At 47.6% G+C, this 27,002-nt stretch overlaps 1 protein-coding gene across 3 annotated transcripts in view; it reads left to right on the forward strand.

Annotated features, from left to right (window-relative positions):
• LOC119388319 (vasoactive intestinal polypeptide receptor) overlaps positions 1-27,002 on the forward strand; it is a 374,164-nt gene that overhangs the window by 99,755 nt on the left and 247,407 nt on the right. For all 3 annotated transcript variants that reach the window (XM_037656025.2, XM_037656026.2, XM_037656023.2), the window contains exon 2: positions 17,427-17,496. The gene's annotated coding sequence lies outside the window, so the exon portion shown is untranslated. The remainder of the gene's footprint in view (positions 1-17,426; positions 17,497-27,002) is intronic.

The following is a 27,002-nucleotide window of genomic DNA, read 5'->3' on the forward strand; positions in this document are numbered from 1 at the left end:
TCGCGTCGCGCAATACCAATTTTGGTGTGTCAAGCAAGCGAAACGGCACGAGTGCGTGATGAGCACGACATGTAAATCGTGTCGTGCATGTCATGCATGTCATGATTTTCATGTTACCACGTCTCATTTACCGTCATCGTACAGTCGCTTCGCGCAATAGCAATTTTGGTGTACATGGAGCTAGCGAAGCGGCCTCGAATGCATCATGAGCGTGGCAATTAAATCATGACATACATGACATGCATGTCACGGTTTTCATCTTACCAACTCTCATTCATGTTCTTCATGCAGTCACATCGCGCAATACCAGTTTTGGTGTATATCAATCTACTGAAACTGCCGCTAGCGCATCATGAGCGTGGCATGTAAATCAGGTCGTACATGACTAGCATGTCATGATTTTTATGTTACCACGTCTCACTTACGTTCATCATACAGTCGTGTCGTGTGACACCAATTTTGGTGTATATCACGCAAGCGAAACGGACGCGAATGCACCATGAGCGTGGCATGTAAATCATGACATACATGACAATCATGTCATGGTTTTCATCTTACCAACTGTCATTCATATTCTTCATACAGTCACATCGCGCAATACCAATTTTGGCGTATATCAATCTACCGAAACTGCCGCTAGCGCATCATGAGCGTGGCATGTAAATCAGGTCGCACATGACTTGCATGTCCTGATTTTCATGTTACCACGTCTCACTTACGTTCGTCATACAGTCGTGTCGCGTAACACCAATGTTGGTGTATAACACGCAAGCGAAACGGACGCAAATGCACCATGAGCGTGGCATGTAAATCATGTCATACATGTCATGGATGTCATGGTTTTCGTGCTACCACCTGTTATTCATGTTCTTCATAATGTCACATCGCACAATACCTATTTTGGTGTATATCAATCTAGCGAAACGGCCGCGAGTGCGCCATGAGCGTGGCATGTAAATCATGTCATACATGACATGCATACCATGATTTTCGTGTTACCACGTGTCAGTTATGTTCGTCATACAGAAATGTCTCGTCATACCAGTTTTCGTATATATCCCTTTATTTAAACGGCCGCGAGCGCCCCGAGACCATGTCATGTAAATCATGCTGCACATGACATGCGCGTCATGATTTGCATGTTAGGACCTGTCATTATGTTAGTCATGAACTCTTGTCATGCCGTACCAATTTTGGTATATATGAAATTAACGGAACGGCCGCAAGAGCCCAAAGGCCGTGGAATGTAAATCATGCTGTTCATGACATGCGTGTCATGATTTTCATGATATGACCTGTCATTTATGTTCGCGATAAGGCCATGTTATGACACACCAATTTTGGTATACACCCGATTAACGGAACGGCCAGGGAGCCCAAAGGCCGTGGAATGTAAATCATGCTGTTCATGACATGCGTGTCATGTTTTTCATGATATGACCTGTCATTTATGTTCTTAATAAGGCCATGTTATGAGACACCAATTTTAGTATACATCCGATTAACGAAACGGCCAGGAGAGCACAAAGTCGTAGGCGGCTAGATAGATAGATAGATAGATAGATAGATAGATAGATAGATAGATAGATAGATAGATAGATAGATAGATAGATAGATAGATAGATAGATAGATAGATACGCTCAAAGTCGCTGAAGTTCGCTAAGAAATGCTGCGCATTTAATATGCGAGGCCTTCCACTCTGACCCGCAATGCGCGCACTCTGGGGTATCCAAAACTTACCCCCGCATTCGACGACGATACTTCTGGCGTGGGATGTACCGCTACGTGCAGAAGTTCGTTCGCTCATGCCTCGATTGCCAACGCCGAAAACCTGCAACGCACGTGCCGCCACCAGGTCTACAACCATTACCTTGCCCTAACCGTCCGTTCGGGCGCGTGGGCATCGATTTGTATGGACCACTTCCTCTGACTTCGGCTGGTAACCGCTGGGCCATCGTCGCTGTTGACCATCTAACGCGATACGCCGAACCCGCCGCCCTCCAAGCGGCTACAGCGCGCGATGTTGCCTCCTTCCTACTACACCGATTCATACTGCGTCACGGTCCACCCCAAGAGCTTCTCAGCGATCGAGGCCGTGTCTTCTTATCGGAAGTCGTGGAAGCCATTCTGAAAGAGTGCCATGCTGTTCACCGCAAAACTACTGCTTACCACCCGCAGACGAATGGCCTAACCGAACGCTTTAACCGCACGCTCGGCGACATACTAGACAGTTATAGTTTAGCGGGCTTAACGGAATAGCGGGCTTACCGGAATAGCGGGACCGAAATGCGCATGCGCAGTACCGTACGTGACCCGTAGCGTTTACCGTACGCACGCTATTTTTCAGATTTAGCGTTAGCGTGTTTGCGTGGTTAACGTAGTGTACGTAAAACATGGCGGCGGTTTTCGACGCCCGCTTCGAACTGAATTTAGCGTTGATGTGGACGGATCCACTTCTTTCGTAGCAAACGACTGTGCGAAATTGCTTCGCTTGCCTTCAGGTAGCTTCGACGACACGGTATTACGGATAACTTAGCGTAGTTTTTGAGATCGCTTCCCATTTCGAACGTCCCTAGGCCTATCTAGAAGATCGGTGTAACAAGTCTGTAACATGAAAATTTTCGCTTTTGGTGCTTAGTTCATATTTATTTACTTTTATTTTCACTAAAAAAAGGAGTAATATTGCTGCGTGCGGGGATACAGGCAAGCATTCTCGGTTTTGTTCTTTTCACTTTTTTTAACGCATTCACCCTTCGCTAGGTGGCGCCACCGTCCCGGCTTGGGCACGTAAACGCTATCCCGCTAAACTAAAACACGCTTTCCGCAACCAACGTTTGCGGCACGGTAACGCTATTCCCTTAACCCCCGCTATCACGCTAACGCTAAACTATAACTGTCTACTGTCAATGTACGTCGCCGCCGATCGCACCAATTGGGATGCCATTCTGCCCTTCGTCACCTACGCCTATAACACCGCCCCTCAGAGCACTACTGGTTTTTCACCCTTCTTCTTACTGTACGGAAGGCACCCGTCGCACACCATCGACACGATACTTCCATACAAGCCGGATCCATCAGAGTGTGCGCCTATTTCTGACACAGCCAGGCTCGCTGAAGAGTGTCGCGAGCTTGCCAAGACATTTACGACGCAGGAACAAGAGCTGCAGAAGAGCATTCGCGATGGCACCACCACTTCTGAGCCCACGTTCCTCCCTGGAGCGCTCGTATGGCTCTCGGTCCCTACCACTGAAAGTGCCTCTCTTCAAAACTACTGCCGAAATACGAAGGCCCATACCGGGTCGTCGAGCGCACATCCCCGGTCAACTACTTGATCGAACCCACCGAACCAGTTTCGGACATGCGCCGTCGAGGGCGCGACATAGTCAACGTGGAGCGCCTCAAGGCCTACTATGATTCACTCATAGTGACGAGCTGTTAAGTCGCCGGACGGCTCCCTTTTCGTACCCGGGGTAATTGTAGAGAAGCCTTGGGACATGGTAATGGGTTACCCTCTTTAGCGCCTTCTAGTGGGTCGTCCTCTTTGGTTGCTTGTAAAAGAACGCCGCTCGCGCAGGGAGTTCGTGCCTTGCCGTGACTGTCGCCATTACTCATTGTCGTTGAGTGCTGTCTATTAAACACGTTAACAATATATATATATATATATATATATATATATATATATATATATATATATATATATATATATATATATATATATATATATATATATATATATATATACACTTAAGCTTCTTGTCTACTTCTTTGACAAGCTCCTATACAAACAGCTGCAAGGAGAGACCTTGTCCAATTGCGTTTCACCTCCATGCCTTTCAGTGTCAGTACAGTTGTTCATACTAAAAGACATGGTGCAGTTTATTTCATTTCCAGCTTCTCAAAAACTGAGCGTATCCCGTCTTCCTATATGCCTAAGGCGTTTGAAACTTACATCGAGCGCCTAACAGATTTCTTCGAGAACCAAATTTTCCTGTTTTATTGCAAGCAAATAATCACGCTTTTGCACCGTTTTGAATGAACGATTTTCCGCAGAGAGAACGTGAAGGTAGGATATCTGTTGTCTTACGGTCCATTAGTTGTCAGGCTAGGGCATAGTTTTTTTCTACGGCATCAGAAGGTGTTTCGACCCAAGCAAGGCTTGTCGAACGTGCTGTCCATGTAGTACCACTCTGCCATAGAAAAGTTACGCTGATTTTATTTCAATATCCGGTGTCTGTTTCCCAATGTGCGCATCGATCATTTCGTGAAGGAGCATCCTTGCAATAATTGCACCGAATTTAAAGGCCAACTCCGGCGATTTTTCGACCTCTATGGATCTCAATGAAATTAGCTGGGTACGTTCCTTTGCACTTTTCCGTCATTGCTGCCAAATTACAGGCTTGAGACATGCGCAGATTGTTTGCAAATGAATTTAAAGATTGCCTGCAAACGCCCTCGTGGATTCCCACAATTATTGGCAACATTGCGTCTGTGACGTCAGTATTGGGAAAGCGGCGGAAGTGACGCAGCCAAGGGCACCGCTAACTTCGGCCGCTACAGCTAGCGTCTGCTGTGCTGGCCGAGACACTGTCATTATCAGACGCGGCACTGTCAGTCGCAGACATTACAGCTGATGCGCGGCGTGCTCACCTCTCCCCTGTGCGCCTGCTCGTCCCGGATGTCACAGTTTTCATACTCCGCGCCGGCGTGACCGGCATGCCTTGCACGACTTCCGGTTTGTTCGTAACAACGTCTACGACATACGTAGACAGTACACTCGGTTGGGTTTCGGTTTCGATGATGCGCTTTTTTGCTTATTTAAAATTATTCTCCAATTTGCCGAGTATTTCTGCTATCGGGCCCGTAACAGGAGCCTCTCAGGAACATAAAAGCACCATGACTTTGACAAGGCCAAAAAATCGCCGGAGTTGGCCTTTAAGCATTCTTCCACCATCTTCCTCTTTTTGTTCCATTATTCAACACCATTCCATTATGATTATTTGACAAATAAACAGTAAAATTGGAGAATTTACGCAAGGAAAACTGGTGTACAATTTTCAAACTTTCATTTTCGTGCTTAAGCTGGTTTCTGCAATGATGGCGTAACATTCAAATAAACTTCCCCATAAAATCAGAGTCCTACCACCAGCTCTGCTCCAGATTACGATAGCCGCATGTGTAATTGCATTTCGGAGCATCTCAAAATGTTACTTATAGTGCCATTGGAATGCGGTGTCTCGAAACCCGAAAGTCAAACAAAGGTGTTTATATGCATATATAGCAACGGGTATGAGCCAATTCGTGGTCGTATACCTACGAGCGCGTTGGGCGTGCGTCATGTTATCGGGAAAGGAACGTCGGTGCTGTCGCTGCTCATCGACTCAACAGTCTGCAACGCCGGACATGGCCGACAGCGAGGATACAGCGGATGCAGGTTCATGAGGTCGGTTGTGGGCGCTATAATCGCAGATGAGCTGTTCGGCGTTCACTGATTTGTTGTGTCGTTCGCGTTCTTTGTGGACAATTTCCAGTACTGTTGCCGGTAAGTTTAAACTGAAAACTGTAGCTGTTGTAGCGAGAAAGAGTAGACGTGAGAGACGTGACAGCGGTCAACGTGGCCGTGTCGTTCTCGCTACTTTATTAGAAGGCCCTAGTACAAGCAGAGCGGCAGCGGCTGCCGGCGTCTAGGCTCCAGGAGCGCGAGCTCGTTCTACTGCTCGCGCCTCGAGCTCTGAGCATGAGCTGCGCGAGAGGCGCGGCGCGTAAGTTGTACAACGATGATGATGATTGTGCGGGATGATGATGATGCCGCTACACTGTCTTCGACGCTTGCAACCATTGCCACGTTAGCTAACCGGCCGAACTTTGGCATGATATGGCGTAGCTTCAAGGTCTCAATGTGCGGCAGTGCTTGATGACGTCAGCGACCAAAGCGAGACTGTCCTTGCCGATGAAGTAGTTGTACACATCCTCGGCAACGCCTCTTAGAAGGTGCCCGACCTATTTATGTATTTATTTATTTACAATACTGTAATCCCTCACGGGCTGTTACAGGGGTGGGAAAGCGTGATATACAACATTAAATACAATATTATGCACAAATCATTTCCAAATGACGCTGAGAAACTTCAGCTGATTCACAATCAATAAATACACTGGCATCAAGCTTGTTCCAGTCAATCATTGTACAAGGCAGACATGAAAATTTCAACACATCCATTCTCGTGGCATAGGGTGAAATAACATACGGATGCTTGATACGCGGTGACACTCGGGCTGCGGGGTACAAGTACAAAGTTGGATCTAGTTTTAATGTTTTGTTATAGAGTTGGTATAGAAACTTCAAGCATGCGATTTGTCTGCGCGTAGACAGCTTCTGAACGTTAGCCCTGTGGAGTAACACGGTCACTGATTGCGTCTCTGGTAGCCCGAATAAATAAATCTGGCTTCCATTTGCTGGATCCTTTCTAGCTCATCAAGAAGCTTTTGACAGTGTGGATCCCATATAATACTGGCATATTCTAGGGTTGGGCGTACTATTGTTTTGTAAGCCATCAGTTTTGTCTCAGGCAGAGCATCTCTTAGCTTCCGCCGCAGAAGACCCAGCTTACGTTCAGCCGAACCACAAATATTTTCAATATGCTTGTTCCAGGTCAAATTCGAAGTAATTGTAACGCAGAGATATTTTACCTAAGTCCTCTTCGAACGTTTCATGATTCGCCGACTTGCACAACTTGAGGATCACCTCTATGTACGTTGTACAGGTCTTATCTAGCATTTGAGCACGCTGAAGCAATGTCTGCTCTGCCCGCTTTCTTTTCGTGGTTGAATCTCCGAAGCACTCTATGATTTCAGAAGCGAAGGGATCTCAGGTCACTAGTCATTCTTCGCGGTTTTCGAACCACAACAGCGCAGTGTCTGTGAGGAAGAGAGAGACATACTCTAGCTGAGCCGTGGGATTGCAGCTGTTCCAATTGCTCACACGCTTGTAGTGGGTGAACCATTCCTCCACGTTCTCGCCGGGTTTTCTTGAGAAAGGCCATGGCTACATCTGACGCATCCAGGCGCCGGTTGTCCGTGACGGAGGAGTCGAAGATGACTGTGGATCGCCTTTGTTGGACATCCGGATCTCCAGTAGTGTTGGAGGCAGTCGAACGGGGCGTCGGCTTCGGCTTACACCCAGCGGTAGCGGCTCCGTCGTCTTGGTCGTACTACCCAGCACTGCCACCAGAAAACTGTTACTGTTAAGTTTTAAGTATGGTTATTTACTGGAGAGGTTGATGGTCGGGTAATGATGGCTGGTTGGTTGGTTGTTCCTAGAGGAATGGCACAACCCACCACGGGGGATCGGCCACGACTCGTGCGTCAGTAGGATTTGTGAATGAAAAAAAAAATGATGGCGTCGGCAGACTGCACCAACTCACGTCTTCTTCCGCTCCTCCTTGCCTGGCTTATACTCGTTGCAAATATATATATATATATATATATATATATATATATATATATACATATATATATATAGTATATATATATATATATATATATATATATATATATATATATATATATATATATATATATATGTATATATATATATATATATATATATATATATATATATATATATATATATATATATATATAGGTGCTATACAGGTGCTTTTCTCGTCACACTAGACGTCACTTCACTATACACAAACATACCACATGATGATGGCATTCAGGCTCTTGTGAAATCCTACAGGGAAAATGCACCAGCCTCTTCTCTACACCCGATTGTCCTTGAAACTCTAGCTAAGATCGTCCTCGAACTAAACAGCTTCGAATTCGACAACCAATATTTTATTCAAATAAATGGAACGGCGATGGCAACAAGAACGGCGCCGAACTATGCCAAAATATTTATGCACGAGATCGAATCCAGTTTTCTGTCAACATATCCCACGAGTCCCGCCTTCTATAAGCGGTACCTGGATGATATCTTTCTTATTTGGACGGGCACTGAAGAACAATTGATTAATTTTATCGATGCATTTAACAACGTTCACAAAGACATTTCTTTCACGCATACTTATTCTAGAACTGAAATTAACTTTCCTGATGTTAACGTAAGGCTGGAGGGGGGTAAACTGATAACTAGTGTTTACAGGAAGCCTACAGACGCGCAACAATACCTCCACTTCATGAACTGTCATCAGCGGCATTGCAAAACCAGCATCGCATACTCCCAGGCACACCGATTTAGGAGAATATGCTCTGAAACAAAGGACTTGAAAGAGAACACGGACCGCCTACGTAACGTCCTTGTAAAGCAGCATTATCCACCTCCAATCATCGACGACGCCATCCAAAGAGCAGCGAATCTGAACCGCCACCAAATCCTACACAATCAGAACAAAGAAAGTAAAGGGGAACGGAGCAACCTAATTCTTACATTCATTTGTAACGTGCCGAATGTTAACAAAATTCTAAAAAAGCATTTCAATATTATTCAACAAAGCGACCGCCTCAAAAAGCTCTTCACTATCCCGCCGCGGGTGGTATACAGACGCCCGAAAAATGTTAGGGACTATGTAGTACACTCTAAAACAAAAAGAACAGGACAAGTTGGCTGTCATCCCTGCGGGAAAAGTAGATGTCAGGTGTGCAAGCACATGCAAACAACCACGATACGCATGGTAATTTTACACACACCATACATGGTGACCTTAACTGCACTCCCCAAACGTTGTCTACCTATTGGAATGTGGAATCTGCGCTAAACAATACGTGGGACAAACTGATACACCTTTTCGAATCAGATTCAACAACCACCGCTCGCATGTAAACACACTACCGAACCTTCCCCTTTCCAAACATATTAAGTCAGAAGGTCACAGTTTCGATTCCATTAAAGTAACACTACTCCAAGGAACTTTCCGCTCTCAGAGAGAACGTGAACAGCGTGCAGCGTACTTAATACACTAATTCAACACCGTTGAACATGGAATAAATGAGCATCCGGGTGCTCTTCCTGTCTTACGTCCCTTAAAGCGCAAATAGTACTTTAAATGAAACTAACATCAACCCAACAAAATACGCAGCAAAGATGCATATGTAAGCCAATGCCTTCGGTGATCGTGCCTGCAGTGTTTTCCACCCTTTCATGTGTGCCGTCTTTTACCTTCCCCTACTTTGTATTGTGCAGCTCTTGGAGAGAGCAGCAATCGATCACTCTAAGCGGAAGCCCCGCCTCCCTCTTCCTTCCTTCTTGCCCCTACCCTTTTTTTTTCTCCTTCATTGGGTCCTTGACCGGAAGTCGCTAATGTCAGTCAACGTGTTCGTTTTGGCTTTGGAAGCGGGCGTCGTTTATGAGACAAACGAGCAGGCTCGGCAAGTAAGGCGGTAGACAAGACTCTTTCGGCATGGCCCAAAACGACAATACGCTGCGTCAACAGTGCTCACCGACAGCCACTTTAACCCCCCCCCCCCCTTTTTTCTTTTTTTTTTCCGATCAGCCGGTTTGAATCGCACACCGGCTGTTTTTAACTTGAGCCGGCTCTTCGTCTCCGGGACAGAATAGAGCGACGACTTTTAACAATGAGTAATAGCCGACGCATAAGTGTAAGCTCTGTCGCGAAGCATTTAGCTGTCGGCGGCGGCGTGTTACTCCTCGCTCCTGATGGGCCCTAAGCAAACATTTCCCCCTCCCGCTCCCTCTCTCTCTCTCACGTCCATCCCCTCTCATTTGATGCCCATATAAACACGGAAATATGTACGAACATTTCGTCTTGAGAAAGAGCCGTCGACGTAATAAATGAAGTTTTCTTGAAGCGCCACCTCTCATACTTGTATGAGAGGTGGCATATATGTATATATATATATATATATATAGTGTGAGTGTGTACGTGCGTAGTGAAGTTCGAATGGCGCACACTTTTCTGCGTGCAATGCGAAGTTATTTCATTTCCGCATACATATATGTATGTATATATATATATATATATATATATATATATATATATATATATATATATATATATATATAGTTGAAAAAAATCAAGCACGTAGGAAAAATTGTTCAGTAAAGGACTGACGTTTCGGCCGCGGGACCGGCCTTCGTCGGAGTGATGCCCGATCATCATCACTCCGACGAAGGCCGGTCCCGCGGCCGAAACGTCAGTCCTTTACTGAACAATTTTTCCTACGTGCTTGATTTTTTCAACTTTTACTTCCGGGTCCTTTTGTTAGCACTTTATGGTTTATATATATATATATATATATATATCACCCTTCTCTCGTTTGTCCTCGGAGCGTAGTTTGGCGCGCAAGTGGAGCTCATCCGCAGTCGAAGCGGCCGCTGCTGCGGGTTTGTCAAGCGGCTGATCGCAAAGCAAAGCTTGCTGAACCATGACACCTGGCTGCGCATTTGTTGGTGTGGAGCTGCTGATTTGTGATTATGTCACGTACAAGTATTTTTAGCAAATGATATCCGAGTTTCAGCACATAAAGAACGACGTGGCCGCTAGGCTGGCATGGTCACATTTGACGAACTATAACTTGTTAGCAACAAAAATAATGCAACGTTTTTTTTTTCTGCACAATGGTGGATTTTAAAAAAAAAATTTAAAATGGCCTTTTTGAGAAAATCATTTTCAAAGTTCGGCGTCTTTGGTAAATCACTTACGTTTCAGCCCAATTATCAAGTAAAACGGAGGGCGATAAAACCACGTAAATTATTTTAAAAGAGAGCGAAAGTGTCACAGTTAAAATGTACCGATTTTTATTAACGTTGTATGCAACGAGACCGACACGTACAGTGGCCATGGAAGAACTGATGTTTATTGCTTGCGCACCGGAAGTGCTCGAGCGCGTTGCCAGACTGGGTGGCGTACATAGACAGTCTTAGCGGTAACCGATACATCTTCTTTTCTTTAAAATTACGAGCTAATTACACAGTATGTTCTTCATAAGGTGCAAGAGGAGACTTGTTAATTCTGGTAGCCCAATCGGTGGGGAGGTCTTCTGATTCTTGATGACCGCCGCGGGGATGTATTATAACGCTGTTCTATAGCAGTCTCTGCTGAACCTCTTGGGGCCTGCACAGCTGGCTTCTCGGTGGTTTGTTGGCTGGACGACGCTCTAGGCTCATCTTTCCCCGACAGTTCTGCTTGTCTAGGACGTGGGGGAGGAAGGCATTCTTCGGCAGCCCTTGGTCCCACCATGGGCGATGATTCTGTAGGTACTTCTAGTTGTCTGGGGGGCGCACATAGTTCCCTTGCTGCGGCTGTTCATCTTGCGGTCACTAAGAGAAGGTCAACGCTCATGAATGCCCGTTTTGCATCGGTTGCTCCCTGCAGTCCTGACTGACTCCCCTCCCCCGCGTTACTAAGTCCAGTAGGATGAAGCTGCTGTGGTGCTGAGTTGCTAGAGTATTTTGTTTTCCGTAAGTCTTGGCGGTTCCTTCTGAATTCGCTTCCATCCTCTGTTAGCACCCTGTACGATCTGGGGGCCACAAGGTCCAAAACCTTAGCTTTCGTGCCCCATTTGTTTCCAGACCAAATACGAACAGTGTCTCCGGGGAGGAGCGACGGGAGATGCTGTCCTGTGTTCACATTTTGCTTGTGTGTTCGAGGGTTTGATAGCTGCCGTGGTGAATCCAAGCAAAGATCTGGGAGTGGTGTTCTGCTGTTGCGACCCATTAGATACTGGGATGGTGAGACACCGTCTTCCAGTGGAGCTGCACGGTAGTTAAGGAGGCCAAGCCAAAACTCCTCCTTTGACCCTGCCTTCTTGAGGAGCCTCTTTATGATTTGTACCCCTTTTTCCGCGAGTCCATTAGATTTCGGATAATAGGGGCTAGAGATGATGTGCTCAAAGTCAAACATCACTGTAAAGTTTTTAAATTCCTTGGCTGTAAACTGGGGAACGCCGTCAGTGCAGAGCTCATGTGGAATGCCGTAGCGTGCAAATACCCGCGAGAGTTTATTGATGACTTCACTTGTCGTGGTCCCATGCAACTCCTCAACCTCCGGATAGTTAGAGTATGCATCGTACACGACTAGGTAATGCTTGCCAGAATATTCGCACAAGTCCGCTCCTACCCTGTACCAGGGTTGATTTGGTGTGTCTCGTAACAGCAGGGGCTCAGCGGGTTGTTTGTATGCATGTATTTGGCAGGTCTCACACTGTTCCACCATTTGTCTTATGTCAGCTGTCATCCTCGGCCAGTACATGAGAGTGCGTGCTCGTGATATGCACTTGGTCATGCCCAGATGCCCCCGGTGTAACCGAGAGAGCATTTCTTTTCTAAGCTCGGAAGGGATTACAACTTTGGTGCCTTTCATCAGCACACCTTCCACCACAGACAATTCGTTAGTGTGTTTTTTCCACACCCCCTTGATGGGCTCTGTCGCCTGCAGATTTTTTATGACCTGCTGCAGTTCTGGGTCTCTAGCTGTGGCATCTTCCAGTCTTTGCTTTGTTCTCCTGCTGACTCGTTCCTCCAAAACACTGGTGGCGTGTATTTCCAAGTCCTTCGAGCAGTTTTCTGACATGCATTGTCCTTGAATTCTCGACAGGGTGTCAGCTACAATCAGTTTCTTTCCTGGAACAAAGTACAGTCGGTAGTCATATTTCAGCAGTCTCAGGAACAACCTTTGAAGACGGGGTGGTATGTCGCTGAGTCCTTTCTTTGAGATAGATATTAATGGACTGTGATCAGTCTCTATTATAATTCTTCGGCCTAGAACCAACTCATTAAACTTCTCACAGCCAAATACTATTCCAAGACCTCCCCACCGATTGGGCTACCAGAATTAACAAGCCTGCTCTTGCACCTTATGAAGGACATACTGTGTAATCAGCTCGTAATTTTAAAGAAAAGAGGATGTATCGGTTACCGCTAAGACCGTCTATGTACGCCACTCAGTCTGGCAACGCGCTCGAGCACTTCCGGTGCGCAAGCAATAAACATCAGTTCTTGTACAGTGGCCATGGAAGAACTGATGTTTATTGCTTGCGCACCGGAAGTGCTGGAGCGCGTTGCCAGACTGGGTGGCGTACATAGACGGTCTTAGCGGTAACCGATATATCCTCTTTTCTTTAAAATTACGAGCTGATTACACAGTATGTCCTTCATAAGGTGCAAGAGCAGGCTTGTTAATTCTGGTAGCCCAATCGGTGGGGAGGTCTTCTGATTCTTGATGACCGTCGCGGGGATGTATTATAACGGTGTTCTATAGCAGTCTCTGCTGAACCTCTTGGGGCCTGCACAGCTGGCTTCTCGGTGGTTTGTTGGCTGGACGACGCTGTAGGCTCACCTTCCTCACTTATTCTATGGCATCCGAAGTTGTTTACGGGCATCGGACTACTGAAGCGAGAATACAGTATGGCGCTCCAAGACGGCGCCCGCCCAGTCGTCGAGCCGGCGCGACGTGTACCTCACGCAATTCGACCCCGGTTGAAAGAGGAACTTGATCGTTTGGAGGCAGCGGGGATCATAGCCAGGGTGCGGGAGCCTTCTGACTGGGTAAGCCCACTTGTTATTGCTCGAAAGAAGAACGGTCAACTTAGGGTCTGCATGGATCCCAGAAAAGTGAATGAGGTTTTGAAGAGAGAACACTTTCAACTTCCACGCAGAGAAGAGATTGAAAGCGAACTGACAGGGGCGAAATATTTCAGCTCGCTTGATGCCAACAGCGGTTTCCACCAAATACCTCTTGATGAAAAGTCCTCGCGCATCTTGCACATTCAGCAGCCCATTTGGTCGTTACCGGTTCCTAAGGCTGCCATTTGGCATCGCGTCGGCTCCAGAGATATTTCAAAGAACAATGACCGAGATTTTTGACGGGCTACCTGGAGTACGCATCTACATCGATGACATTTTAATTTGGGGTGCCTCATGGGAAGAGCACCAAGAAAGGCTGCACAATGCCCTGAAAACAGCCAGTGAAGCGGGCCTCACGCTTAATTGGGAAAAATGTAAGTTCGGAGTGAAGCAGATAGACTTCCTTGGAGATAGAATAAGTGCGGAAGGTATCAAACCGAACCCAGAACTGGTAGAGTGCATAGCCCATTGCCAGAGACCAGCTACAATAAAGGAAGTCCAAAGGTTGCTTGGCGCTGTCAACTATTTCAGCAAGTACTTGCCGAACTTAGCAAGTCAGACAGAATCACTTCGAGGACTATTGCGTGAAGGCGTTATCTTTGAATGGACAAGAACGCACGACATCGAGTGGGCCCATCTAAAAAAATGCTGACGCGAGCTCCGGTAACCGATACAACGTCACTTTAACTTGCTTGCAGCAATAAACTCCTGAAATACAGGTATTTTGTGCGATTTGCCAAGTTTGTTACTTTTTCTTCAAAAGTGCTTCGACAAGCAAGAGAAATAATAGACTCATAAGATTGTATTTCACTCGTTCTTTAAGGGGTATAAATATTGTGACGGAGTGCACCGTTTTTTTCCCTATGTGCGCTCAAAATTTAGAAATCGCGAAATTGGCGGAAACGCGTTTTTTGCGGCCAAAAATTGTGTATTTTTTTTTCAGGCGAACAAAATTTTTTTTCGCAGAACTAACTGCGAAACCGTTGTTCTGGGTGTAATGCATAGACCTACAGTACGTTTCATCAAAATCGGGAATCGTGACCGGGGCCTCGTGTTCTATCTTATCTGGACACACCCAGCTATGCACTGTAGGTAATTACTAACACTCTCACTCACCTTTGTGAAAAGAGTATTCCACACAACAATAACGACACAGTTGTCGCACACTGACCTCAAGTTGACACGCCATGCCAATACCGTGACGTAACTGTAGCAGAGTAGCATGTAGGTATAGCGTACTAAAATATTATAGGACACGTAGTATGGGTAGCGTTCTTTTCCATAATTCGCGCGGTGTAGCGCTACTTTCTCTACTCAAGTAATCGAGCTGCCGCGACGCCAAGGGCCACTGATATCGCTCACGAAAGAACACCGTCCGGCCGCGTTGTAACGTAGTACGTATACACAACTGAGATGGCCGTTACCACGTCAGATGCATTGCCATTGAAGGGCTAGCAGTTGAGCGAATCCATGGCTCATGGTCATACTTGTGGTCAACGCTTAAATAGAATTTCAACAGATGTTAACGACAAACCACTCAACGCAGTCGACGCGACGAAGGCGACAGAATCTGTCCAGAGCCATAACGGCTATGATCTAAAAAATCGGAAAGGGAAATTTTGTCTGTCGCCGCTGTCGAGAGATGGCGCTACTTTCAAAATGTCGTTGGAATGGTATGAACGGTTCTGGAGGTGGTCGTTTTGACATGAACTTAATCAGATCTGTAATTATAACATTCAATATTATGCAACTTTAAAAAATGTGCTTGGCCAAGTGATAGCTACAATATGGTAATGTCTGCGTACCTTGTGATGCAGCCATGAAATGTAAAGAGTTGAAGAAAAATGACGCATCGCTTGACCCACCAGGGTCGTCCGTAATTCAGTGACTATATAAGCGCCTGCGCTTTCTGTTAGGGTGTGTTAACACGTCTGTATATATACGCGGCTGTAGTGACTTGTTCATGTTATGGGTTGTATACGTATGAATGAATTCTGCATTCAGTTGAGTGATTGTGTACTATGGGTTGTATACGTAAGAATGAATTGTGTGTTGAATTCAGTGAGTGTGTGTACTGAGTGTCTCGCATACCAGTTAACGTGCGCTATCAATTAAATGTATGTAAGTAGAATTGAAAACTGGGCAAGTTGGTAACGATTCATAGCTGGTTGAGGTAAACAGCGCAAAAAACGAAGACAGAGTAAAGGAGGGAAACAACACGAGCGCTGATTTCAACTGAAAACTTTAAAGAAGAAACACCAAACATATACATTTTTTTTGCGCATGCTCTCACAAGCCAAGGAAAAAAAAGAGAGAAGAAAACACTTCTGTGTGGGACGAGGCAACTATATTAACAACGTTAACGGTTACAATAATCTAAAAAAGATATTTCCTTGTCATGGAGGGCAATTGACGGCTGACTGACGCAATTTTGCCCTGCCTTTTGAATTTTGTGGGCCTCGAATATTTCCCTTGTCAGCTGGTCCCAGTGGCGGAAAAGCACCCTCGTTCTCGAAAATTCTGGCGTGCACCCGCAGTCCCGGCAATGTATGGCCAAGTGTGTCACAGGCGCTGTACTTCCGAGGGAATTTTGGTGCTCCCTCAGTCTCGTATTTACACAACGCCCCGTCAACCAATATAAACACAGCGCTCGTGTTGTGTCCCTCCTTTACTCTGTCTTCGTTTTTTTTTTGGCGCTGTTTACCTCGACCAGCTATAAACGTATGTAAATCCTCTGCATCAGCTTTCCATTGTCGCCGTTTATCCCTTGATGGAGCGAGGGTCACCCCGTTTTTTTTTTAAGTGTGTGAATTATAGCTATAGTTCTCCCCTGAAAGAACCAGCTATGGGATTTGATTTAGAGCGCTTCAGAAGGAAGGCAGGAAAGGGGGGTTGTGACCACTTTATTTATTATTTTGAAAGCAACCCGCCACGGTGGTCTAGTAGTTATGGTGCTCGACTGCTGACCCGCAGGTCGCGGGATCAAAACCCGGCCGCGGGGGCCGCATTTTCGATTGAGGCGAGAATGCTTGAGGCCCGTGTAGTTAGATTAAGGTGCACCCCAGGTGGTCGTAATTTTCGGAGCCCTCCACTACGGCGTCTCTCATAATCATATCGTGGTTTTCGGACGTTAAACCCCAACAATCATTATTATTAAATTATTTTTGGAAGTGTGTTAGGGTGTATGTTTGCTTAAACATCCCATTCCACTTTTGCTATATATAAGGGTGTAGTTTTCATATTACAGCATTGAAAATTGATGCATAAAGGGTGTAAGTCGGTGAAGTACGCCCATAAGAAGGGTGTAATCCTGCACGTTACGCCCTTTCCGTGCAGTGTATGGGTGTGAGTTATAGACACCAAAAAACACCTATATGGGTGTAACATGGTTTGCAGTGTGGGCGTTCCGCGCAGGCGTGGAGTTTTTTCGAAAAAGATCTAGCCGAACAACAAGTTCTTTTACAGCGAAAAAAAAACGCATCTTAGTGGTTGCCCGACTGCATGAACCGACGTTCGAGATCTCGCAAGGAGACAGGTAAGGAGTACCTCTATTAAAATGCGTTTGAAGCTTAGAATAATGCGAGCTAGGATTTTTCGCGAACCAAACTGCCGATCTGTTCGAGCCGCCTTTCATCTCCGCAGTTACAACAAGTGTAGGATATAGCGAACTGATTTATTGCACCCACGTTACTTCCTTATAACGGGGTTCAGCTCTGTAAATGTTTTCAATATGACGCCATTTTCCGCTCATCGGAAAAAGTGCTATTTGTTTCATTGAAAACTGCGAAAGGGGAGTGTGTAGCGAAGAAATAAACGCCGGCATTTCCAATGTCTTAACAGCTGCTGGACAACCAACCCTAGGCAAGATTTGTTCTGGATCATACGTGGGCCAATCACAGCTTCCATTCTGGTGAGCTCGGCTTCTTCTTTGTCATTTCGCAGCATCGTGGAAGGCCTGTAAGGCGTTCGCTTTTTGTCCTCCTAAATCCGTATTTTCTCTTGCACATTCTGACCGAGGCCGCAAGAACGACGCAATATGCCTTGCCTGGTCAGGAGGTTCGTTCTTACAATGGGAGCCACGGACTGAGCCTATACTGTGTAACGTTATACATAGTATATAACTCTATATATTATAAGTTGCATAGGAGCGCGTGCTTGCTGCTACCGTTGACCTTTCTTGCGTGTTGCTCGCCAAGTGTTCGCACAATGCAGATGCTGCTATGGATACATTGTGACATGACTCGTGGACATATCTTGCAATGCGCACCAGTCGCTGTGGACCGTCCCATAGTGTACTGGCCAAATGGTGTACTAGACAAATTGTCAGCCAAATGGCCGAACAGCATTTCAGACATTCGCATGTCCGCGGTAAGTCCGAAAAATTTGCAGATATTAGCGAGATAACGCGTTGCTTGCAGATTCTTTAATTTTATTATAAATTACCGCTTCATAAACTTCGGTTGGGCCTTGCTGGTACGTAAGATTAAAGGCGAAAACTTAGTCGCAGACCAGGACGCACGACATACGAACGCCGCTGCTCATCTCATCTCTTGTTTGTGGTTTGCGCTCACGTTCTGACTTTAGAAATAATATTTCGTTTTCTCCGAATGTGCGCAGCCATCACTTAGTTGTTTTTGTTGCCGGTGTTGCGCAAACAAAAATTTAAGCGCTATGACGCGATCTAATGCGCTGCGTTTCGTTTTTCGCCGTGCAAACGCTGCGCGTCACGCGGAACGGCGAGTGCATGCTCGCCTTTACTTTGCGTGCACGGCAGTGGCAAACGCAGCAGGAAATCTGGAACGTCGTAGCAAGGGTGCCTCGATGCGCGCGCCCCCTTGTAGCGGTGAACGCGCGCATCGATAGCGCCCTTGTACCGAGTAAAATCAGTAAAATCATTTGAAAAAATTCACAGCATCGCATATGCTTTCTGCTCAGTGCCGCCTATGCGATTAGCTTACTCGCATCACGTGACCTTTCATCACCATATCCCTTCCAAGCGCGCGCGCGTTGAACGGACAGCGTAGCCGAACAGTGCTACAAGCGCTGCGCAAAGCGCCGACCATGCCGCCTATCGCCACCGCTCGGAAGCGTAGGCGGGCTTTGGCGAGCAGTCAGTGATACCAGCCCTATGGATTTATCCCTAGATTTAGAGATTTTCTACCTCGTTCAGGGAGTTGGCGTTATTTTACTGAATCTGTGGATTTTCCAAAGGCTGTGGAAATGTTACATTACGCAGCCTTATCACAGGCGTTAATGAGTAATCACGTTTTTTCAACCAGAAAAGTCATGCAAAACCAAATTTTCGCTATTTGCTGGTTTTCATTCAAGAGTGTTTCGGTGTTCTGCTGGGCCGAGTGAAGGCGAGGTTATCATATGCTGAATACTAGGGGGAAATGAAATTTTGTTGTCGTAAGTGTTTAGCATGCGCGCGCGTATCATCCATGAGCGCCCTGTATGATAGCTGCTCTGTGAAACAAAGATAGCTTTTGTCTTTTAATGCACATCAAAATGTGCCAAGCTCACGCCTGCCTCCGCCGTGCAAGGTCTCCGTGTTTAATGACTTCCGGACGTGCAGACATTGAGAGAAAGAGAGCGAAAGTAGGACTGACAGTTGTGGACGAGTTGGTGCGGATTCATTATTACGAATGCGACGTGACGGAAAAGACGAAAAGACTGTTTCTGTGTTTCCAGCGTTTCCGTTGCGCCGTTTTTATAGGAGCGAAAATAGTGACACAAATATTCCGCCAAATGTGAAGCTCATCGAAACTACACAAGATGGCTAAATGCCTGTAAAAAAATGGCCCCTGCACTGCCAATCTTGCAGCGCTGATTGCACACGTGGAAAATAAGAAATTGACCGGCACTACCCCGAAGGCTGCAAGCACACGTAAGGCGCTACAGATTTGCACTTGACCCGAAGATCTATGCGTTCACTGAGTGGGCAAAGTGAACGTGACAAATCTGTCTGTCTCTGTAGCAGCTCGCGCCATCTGCAAGAGCTTTATGTGCAATTACTTCCCAAACAATGTAGAAAAAGACCTTCCGTGGGTGCTAATATGTTTTTTTTTTACCTCCAATAAGATTCAGAAGAATTGGGTCAGAGAGCGACACTATCGTTATACTTTGTTAAAGGTGAATTAGCCTGAATAACGACATTTAAAAGTCAATCTCGGGATTTTTATTGCAATCTAGGGTATTTTCGGAGGTCAATCTGGTGATAAAAGGTTGACTTCGGCTGGCATCGCTGCTCGGGCGAGCAGTGAGCAGCAAGGCGAGTGCTGTAGTTTCTGTGCCTTTTCCATCGCAATTTAACGCTTCTGTCAACCTTCGTTGACGCCCAGAAACAACTGCTGCGTAGTCGGCTGCTCGAACACGTACAAAAACTCGCCAGGAAAACTCTAGTAAAAGTTTCCGGTGCTGCTTCACGAGCAAGAGTGACGGCGGCGGTGGACTGCCGCTGTTCGACCCTGAAGGTAAGCAATCGCGCTTTGTTTACGGCAGTGTTAGAACGATTGCCGTGTTTTCATTTCCCCATTCATGTCGTTACACCTTTAGTGAACGCTGCCACATTTACAGTTGGTTGCCTCATCTAAATTCTGGAAGCTACAGTGTCCATGAGCTTGTTGTTACTCATGAGACGCGATGCCTCTCTTTGAGAGAACGAATGATGCGAGGCGGAAAGCCAGACAATGCGGAGTATAGCTATGAAGAAGTAATTGCGCTCAGGCGCTTTTAAAAAACATGGCTGATCCCTCTGTCATAGGAATCGGTATAACACGAAAGTAAAACGTAACATCACAGACGCATAGTTAAGCGTTTGTTGTGCTTCGTTTCGCCCCGAGGGCGAAGGAATGCATGCTACAGCAACAAGTTGTAATGTCACGCGAAGAACGGCAAGCAGCTCGAAACTTGCGACGCGCTGCTCAAGCAGAAAGGACGCGCGGAACGAACATAACACACGATGAGCGCAAACTAACAACTGTCACAGCTCGACAGTTAAACCGCGTTGCTCAAATACAAAGGAGGACGCACGAAACGAACGCACAAGTACACACAGTATGAGCGCGAACTGTCACAGTTGTAACTTATTTCTGTGTGAGCAGCGCGCTCCTTTCGCAAAATCGGCCGCTGCAATGAGCGAAGTGCACCTTCGTGCTCTCTGTAGCTTCCAACGCAAACTTGGGGTGAGAGCGCAAGACGTACAAGATAAGCGCGCGCGCAGGAGCTACCACGCCCTGTAGAGGCACACGCTCATCTCAACGCGTGAGTTCTAAGGCGAGATCTTCGAGCCCTTCGCGCCCTCTCGCTAGTGATAACGAAAACACGCTGATGTATCCCGATCTCTGAGTACCACTGCCGGCAAATGGTGTATATAAATAGCACGCCGCTAGTATAACTAAGAACGTGCCGTCTGTGGCGGAGTCGTTTCGCGCTGTGCGCTGGGGATCGAGGGGGCGTAAGTTCGACTTCCGGTGACAGAACTTTTTCTTCTAGTTTTTTATTTGCCATATGTTAGTCTTCACATTTTACAACGTCATATCCGTGACGGAAATGCGTCAGTGGAGCCGTGGTGGACCGCGGCATAAAACACTTTCGTGTTAAAAAGGACTCCGTGTTAAAATGAGGTGACGGCGCCGTCAGAAAAGCACGGATTGCATCATACATGCGCTGTACGGAATCGGCTGCATGCTCTACCTATATCGATCACTCTGGCATGCCATCTTCGATGCAGAATGTTCTCTGTACGCTCGCCACATCGATCCGCACAATGGCTTTACTACCTGGCACCTGTGATCATTCAAGGCTTTGGACATGACATTAAACCTCGTTTTGAATGCCTCTTAACACGACTTCACGATATTGGGAAACGCCCGAAATTTAAGCCCTGATATCTGCCACTAATCCACATTTATTTTACACAAGTTGTGTAATGCGTGGGGTCGATTCTAAAACCTTCAGGATTTTTTTCTCCTTTGAAAATTATTGTCATGAAGCACGTGCTTTACAAGCTGTATTGATGACCACTCTCCGCATTTGCTTTCAAACTGTGAATATTGCAAATATATACTTTTAACTAATTGCTTGCTTCTTCCTCTTTCTGTAACCTTATGGACCTTTTAGAGAGGATGGGAGCCCCTGGGAGTCTACGAAGAACACCAGGATGTGTAGCCAGTATTTTCTGAACGGCGAAAGATCAAATGATCCAATAAACCCAACTAACGTAATTATTGCGGGAGCCCTATACGTGCTAGTTTTCGCAAGCTTATAGTGCTAGTTTGGAAGTTTTACCAATGCTGACAGTTTACGTGGCCGCACCTGTACAAACCATTCGCCGGCGCGGCAGCGTTCCACCAAAATCTACTATAAAACAAATGACATGTAAACGAAGCTAGTGTGTCCATAAAAAACCATGGTTCACGCGTCAACAAATGAAGCCATTAGCGGTCGGGGCGTTATAAGGACGGCGGCGTTCTTACGATGAGCGCCACTTCGTAGGGAAGCTTGTCGTTGCTAGTCTGTGCATGGCCTCCGAGATTGCGCGCCGGATCTCGGAGGCCATGGCCTGTGGCAGACACTCGGCGTGTACGGTGAGGATGTCGTCCCATAAAGCTGTGAAATCGGACTCATGCCCATTATTACACGGTGCGGTTACTTTGCGCACACTGCGACCGCAGAAGTAATTATTTGGAATGCGCAGAAGAGGCAAATCGCGCACGCACGTCACCCATGCTTGCAGTGAAACATATAATTTCATACTATAGTACCTAGAGGGGAATCTGGCGCTAGTGTCTATGCGGGTTCCTTGAGCGGTGCTTCAACCACCATGGGAATGATGGAAAGTACAGACTTCGAATCTGCTTCGGATGGATTACGCTCTTGAGATTCGCAACGCTTGTTTGCCGATTGTAAAACAAAGCAGTATGAAGTTATTTTCAATTAAAACTTGCTTCATTCTTTTGTACGTAAACCTCATTGCAAAAAGCTTGCGTGACAGTGAGATGGCAGTGAAACCTCGGCACATTCAACCAGCAGGGTATGCTTTGCTCTGCAACTGTGTTCTAGATCTGGCATCACGATATTGCCACGCCCACTTCTTGTATTCGGGTTTGACCAGCAAGGACGGCTATCAACACTCGACGCTGTCCGCGAAGCCGTGTTCGAGAAGCTTCACGATTGTAGTAGATCGTTTAGTTAAGATTGCGCGCCGCACGCGAATGTTCCAGCTTTGTCGAGAGATAACGCCGCCACCAGCAATTTTGCTGGAAAGTTCGATAGCGCCTGTATAAAAGCCGACGCGTTTGACCGCTTGTCAGATGATCGACGGCCGACGCTCTGTTCGCCGCTATCAGTGCATACCGTGTGTATTGCTGGAAAATAACTTTCTCTTTCTCGGCCACAAGTTCGGCCAAATAAAGTTTTATCTTGGACACGTCACCTGCGGTCTTCGTCGACGTCACGACCACGTGACATCTGGTGGAGGTGCTGCTCGTTCATGTTTCAAGCCGTGAACCCAGCCCACGTCGCGAAGAAGACACCGACACCATCAGCGACAGTCGAGCCAGACTGAAAGGACCTATTTCGCCTTGCCGACCCCGCCATGTCCGAAGAAAAGGAGGTTCGCTTCTTGATGCGGGGAGTGAAGGAAGAACTTTTCGCCGGACTTGTGCGCAAGCCGCCGAAGACGGTTTCGAAATTCGTTTTGGAGGCCACCACAATCGAAAAGACCCTAGAAATCCGCACTAGGCAGTACAACCGCCGCATGCCGACGACGAACTACGGGGAAGCACATACGCTGGGCTCCACCGACCTACGTGAGACGATCAGGGGGGTCGTGCGCGAAGAGCTACGAAGAATGTTTCCTGTATCGCAACCCCAGATCCATTCCATAGCCCACGACGTTCGCGAGGAACTTCAGCATTCGCTAGGAGTTGCTGCACCGTCTCAACCTGAGCCGGAAGCGATGAGCTATGCTGCCATTGCACGCGATGCTGTCGCCAATCCGCGCAATCACCAACGCCCCGTGCCGCCGCAGTTCCGTCGCCAAAGCGCTCCCGCCCCACGCGACGCCAGGGAACTATGCATTGAATGTGATAGAAGAGCAGGTGACCGTTCCGCCGCGCTCCAGCGTCATTATTTCCGTCGGCACCCAAAAACCTGCGTACCTTGAAGGCGTCATCGAGGCCGATCAGCATTTACTCCTGAACCGTCAAATTTCCGTCGCACGAGGTATAGCCAAGCTGCGTGACGGTAAACCAAAGGTAGCGCTGACAAACTTCAGCCACGAATATAGGCACCTCAACATTGGTACGACGGTTGCCTACATCGACGAATGTGTAGCCGCCAGCGATGCTTTCGCCCTCTTCGATGCTGCCGAACCTGCTTCGACGAATAGAGGTCCCGAACCGGATTTTGACGTCAACCCGAGCCTTCCGAAGGTCAGACAAGACCAGCTCAAAACCCTGCTCCTACAATACAAGGACTGGTTCGCGTCGTCATCACGGGTCCGACAAACGCCCCTTGCTAAGCACCGCATTATAACAGAAGAAAATTCTCGACCACTCCATCAGAGCCCCTACGGAGTTTAGACTCGAGAGCGCGACGCCATAAAGAAACAAGTCGACGAGATGCTACGCGACAACATCCTCCAGCCGTCCGAGAGTCCGTGGGCGTCACCCGTGGTGTTAGTGAAGAAGAAGGACAGGACACTGCGCTTCTGCGTTGATTATCGGCGCCTGAGCAAAATCACGAAGAAGGACGTGTACGCCCTCCCATGGATAGACGACACCCTGGATCGACTTCACAACGCGACGTACTTTTCGTCGATGGACCTCAAGACCGGCTATTCGCAGATCGAAGTAGACGAAAGAGACCGAGAAAAGACCGCCTTTACCACTCCCGACGGCCTCTTTGAGTTCAAGATCATGCCTTTCGGTCTTTTCTCGGCACCTGCGACGTTCCAGCGCGTCATGGACACCGTACTGGCTGGATTGAAGTGGCAGACGTGCCTTGTGTATTTGGACGACGTCGTCCTCTTTTCCTCAACCTTCGACGAGCATCTCCGGCGGACTGAGGCAGTACTTCAAGCAATCAAGACCTCTGGACTGACCCTGAAGCCAGAAAAGTGCCGATTCGAGTACGACAAGCTCTTGTTTCTGGGTCATGTGATCAGCAAGTCTGGAGTGCGCCCAGACCCGCGGAAAACAGCTGCTATTGCCGACTTCGCGCCACCCACCGACAAGAAGGCCGTGCGCCGATTTCTCGTCATATGCGCCTATTACAGACGCTTCGTCAAAAACTTTTCACGGATCGCCGAACCACTGACGCTTCTCACGAAGACTAACGTGGAATTCAGGTGGGAAACGGCGCAAGTGCAAGCCTTTCAAGAACTTAAACGACGCCTGCAGATGCCACCCATACTTGCGCATTTCGACGATTGCGCCGATACGGAAATACACACCGACGCAAGCAGCTTAGGACTCGATGCCATCCTCCTGCAAAAGACTGAAGGGTTTGAAAGGGTTAGCAGTTATGCTAGCCGGTTACTATCCAAGGCAGAAGCCAACTATTCCACAACAGCAAAGGAATGCCTCGTCATCCTCTGGGCTACGTCAAAATTTCGCCCATACCTCTATGGCAGGCTCTTCAAAGTTGTCAGTGGCCATCACGCCTTATGTTGGCTAGCTAACTTGTAGGACCCTTCAGGTCGTCTCGCAGGATGGAGCCTGAGGATTCAAGAATTCGACATTACCGTCGTGTACAAGTCCGGACCAAAACACTCTGAAGCCGAATGCCTGTCGCGTGCCCCCGTCGACGCGCCGCCGCAAGACGACAACGATGACTGCTTCCTCGGAACTATAAGTGCCGACGACATCGCCGAAAGGCAACGAGCCGACGCGGAACTGGGGGGCCTTATGGAGTACCTCAAGTGCAAGACCGCCGTTGTTCCGAAGGTATTCAAGCGAGGACTGCCGTCGCTTTTCTTACGGAACGGCGTTCTCCTGAAGAACTTCTCCCCACTTCGAACCGACTACCTTCTCGTCGTGCCCTCATCATTGCGACCAGAAGTCCCCCTACATGACGACCCGATGGCTGGACACCTCGTTGTTTCCCGCACGCTCGCCAGAATACAGGAAAAATACTACTGGCCACGCCTTGCTGCCGACGTCGCCCACTACGTTAAGACTTGCCGAGATTGCCAGCGACGCAAGACGCCGCCGACTAGGCCAGCGGGACTTCTTCAGCCAATCGAGCCACCTCACCGGCCGTTCCAGCAAATCGGGATGGACCTACTGGGGCCGTTCCCGACATCGACTTTCGGCAACAAATGGATCGTCGTAGCAACTGAATACCTCACCCGCTACGCCGAGACAAAGGCCTTGCCCAAAGGCAGTGCCGCCGAGGTAGCCAAGTTCTTCGTGGAGAACATCGCCTTGCGTCATGGCGCCCCAGAGGTCCTCATCACAGAGAGAGGTACCGCCTTCACTGCGGACCTAACTCAGGCGATCTTCAAATACAGCGAGATGAGCCACCGCCGCACTAACGCCTACCACCCGCAGACCAATGGCCTCACCGAACGTCTAAATAAGACCATCGCCGACATGTTGGCCATGTACGTCGACGTTGAGCACAAGACGTGGGACGCCGTCCTTCCGTACGTGACCTTCGCTTACAACACGGCCGTCCAAGAAACAACGCAGATGACGCCGTACAAGTTGGTCTACGGAAGGAGCCCGGCGACGACGCTTCACGCCATGCTACCGAACGTCACCGACGAAGAAAGCCTCGACGCCGCCGCTTACTTACAGCGTGCCGAAGAAGCTCGACAGCTCGCCCGCGTGCGCATCAAGATCCAGCAATACACCGACAGCCGTCGCTACACTCTTCTACGACGCTTCGTGGAATACCAACCCGGCGACCGTGTTTGGCTCTGGACGCCAATACGCCGACGTGGACTTAGCGAAAAACTCCTTCGACGATACTTTGGGCCATACAAGGTTCTTCGACGCCTCGGCGCTCTTGACTACGAGGTCATCCCGGATGGCATTACGAACTCCCAGCGACGCCGCGCACGACCTGAAGTCGTCCATGTCGTGCGCCTTAAGCCGTTTTTTGCGCGTTGGCGAACCTGGGGACTCTACTTTTTCCTTTGTTATTGTAATTTATTTATGCACTTGTTTTTTTTTTTAATGCGAAGCATTTCTTAGCGAACTTCTGCGACTTTGAGCGTATCTATCTATCTATCTATCTATCTATCTATCTATCTATCTATCTATCTATCTATCTATCTATCTATCTATCTATCTATCTATCTATCTATCTATCTAGCCGCCTACGACTTTGTGCTCTCCTGGCCGTTTCGTTAATCGGATGTATACCAAAATTGGTGTGTCATAACATGACCTTATTACGAACATA

This window comes from Rhipicephalus sanguineus, chromosome 3, assembly GCF_013339695.2.
Source record: "Rhipicephalus sanguineus isolate Rsan-2018 chromosome 3, BIME_Rsan_1.4, whole genome shotgun sequence".
NCBI classification, from domain to species: Eukaryota; Metazoa; Arthropoda; class Arachnida; order Ixodida; family Ixodidae; genus Rhipicephalus; species Rhipicephalus sanguineus.